Here is a 2701-nt window from a genome sequence, read left to right on the forward strand (position 1 = left end):
CACATAAATATTTAATGTTTGCAAAAATTTCTGACTTTATTGTATAATTACACATGCTTTAGTACAATGATGTTCACAAGGGAATGCTGAATCCTGATCCATAAATCTGTGGTATGTAAAATTAATATGGCAACAGCATAAATATTTCAAAAAAATATTTAGGATGACATAAAATTCATTAATTCTCTGTTTGATCTTTGTACATGTATTCTATCATAAATTCTTAATTGAGCATGCCAATATTAAATTGTCTATATCTATTAGTTTTGTTTTGTTTTGTTTTGTTTTGGTCTTTTTCAGACAGGGTCTCCCTGTAGACCCAGCTGTCCTGGAATTCACTATTTAGACTGGGCTGGCATTGAACTCACAGAGATCTGCCCGCCTCTGCCTCCTGAGTGCTGGGATAAAAGCCATGTTCCACCACACCTGGCCCTAAATCTATTATTTTTTTTTGTTTTACTTAATTCTTTGAGAATTTCAGGCAATGCATTATGATCATATTCATATTCCAGTCCTACCCCAAATCCTCACAGATTCATCCCCACCTCCCTGCACCCCAACTTCATATTCACTTTTTTCTTCAATAACTCATCCAGTACAGTTTACTGCACATATATCCCCTGGTCACGTGCCATCCAGTGGAGCACAGGCAACTTGTAAGGGTCACACCCTTAAGGCATCCAGTGGAGCACAGGCACGTGCCATCCAGTGGAGCACAGGCAACTTGTAAGGGTCACACCCTTAAGGAACACTTTTTCTCTCAGCAGCTCTCAATTACCAAGAGCTCCTCAGCTGGGGTAGACTTAGAAACCACCTCCCCTTCCACCCAAAGATTGTGTCTGGCTTGGGTTTGCACAGGCCTTTTGCATATTGTCACAACTGCCATGAGTTCATATGTTCGAATGGCCTATTGTGCCATGTAAACACTATTTCAATGTATTTGTCTACTGTCTCTAGCTATTGAAATCTTTGCATTGGGTCCCTCTTCCCAACAACCCCTGAACCCTGTAAGAGGGAAGTGTAACACACATGGCTCCTTTAAGACTGAACACTCCACAATCTCCTGTCCTCTTCACATTGAGAAGTTGTGGCTCTCTGTTTTAATCATTATTAATCACCAAAGAAGCTTCTCTGATGAGGGTTGAGGGATATACAGAATTATTGTTATAGCAATGAGTCATTCAGTGTTGGTTTATTATTCTGTCCATTTACCAGAATTATAGCAATAAATTCTCTCTCAGGGCTTATGACCAATCCAGTCACAAGTTCTTGGCCCAGATGCTGATACCATTTATGGGTTCCATCTTCTGGACTGGAACAGAATTCCAATTTAAAAGTGGCTGTTTACTCCCATGACTTTCATGCAGCTGTTTTTATATTATGACAGATTCAGTAATTTATACCAGGCAGATTGAACCATATGTAGATTAAATATGTGTAAATGGTGTCATTTTCAAGATAACTAAACAGTTTTCATCATTAGAAATTTTGAACCATTTCCTGGTAGCATACCTCCAGGTATAATTAGAAAGTTTTTGAGTTCCAGTCTCCAGAGGTGAGATTGGTGATAATGATCTAACTGTGTACAACAAAGTCACGGGCAGCCAGTGAGCTACTATGTTCCCCAAAGAACAGGAACCAGCATAAGACATCTCTGTTCCCAATAATTCCTTGATGAATGTGAAAATCTGATCTTAAGACGCACTTCTTGCTTTGAGGTTTGACTGCTGTAAATATGCTTAGAAACTGGTAAACTGGGATCCTTCCAATAGTCTAATATTTTCTTTTATTGGTTCACCCTAAAAGTAATCATTACACACTGAGCAATTTGAGCATCATTGTACACATCATGAAATAAATTTCCTACTTTATCATTCTCATTTTTCTCATATTATAGGAAAGGGAAATATTTATATGGTACCTATACATTTACATAAAACCATTTTCTTGTACATAACAATAATGGAATATTTCATAAATTAATTGAAAATGGAGTACCTTAGAATCAAAATGTATTATTTCTATATTACTGTGGAATTATTTCCATTCAAATACGAGTAGTATTTGGAAATCACTTAGGGCCGTATTTGTTTTTTTCTTTTGTGATTCCAATAAAATACTTTCAGATTTATTTTCTTTAGATATTCCATTCTGTCAGTAACAAAATAGGAGCTTATTAAAATTTTTGAGTTCTCAACAAGGAGACACTCTCTCAAAAAGAAAAAAAAAATCTGAGTTCATTACACCCCAGAATAACTTTTGCAAGAACAAACTATTCCTACTTCTCTACTGTTCTACTGGTCTTGGAAAGGATAGTTTTCATAATGCTGTCCTGATTTAACTGTCTATCTAAATTAAATTTTTATGTCCTTCAATGTGGGTTACTCTTGTGCATGTGCGGCTCTACAGACATTTAGATTTCCACCCAAAGAAGCTTACTTGATATTTCTGATTTATAATATATTATGGATAAATATTTGATATTTGGGGCTGGAGAGATGGCTCAGCGGTTAAGAACACTGGCTGTTCTTGAAGAAGACCTGGATTCAAATCCCAGCACTCACATGACAGCTAACAACTGTCCATAACTCCAGTCCCAGGGGATCCGACAGCCTCTTCTGTCCTCCACCAGCATTGCACAACACAGCTGCACTTACCTAAATGCACGCAATGCATGCATACACATAAAATAAAAATAAGT

Source organism: Nannospalax galili, unplaced genomic scaffold (genome assembly GCF_000622305.1).
Source record: "Nannospalax galili isolate Female #2095 unplaced genomic scaffold, S.galili_v1.0 scaffold1417, whole genome shotgun sequence".
Classification (NCBI taxonomy): Eukaryota; Metazoa; Chordata; class Mammalia; order Rodentia; family Spalacidae; genus Nannospalax; species Nannospalax galili.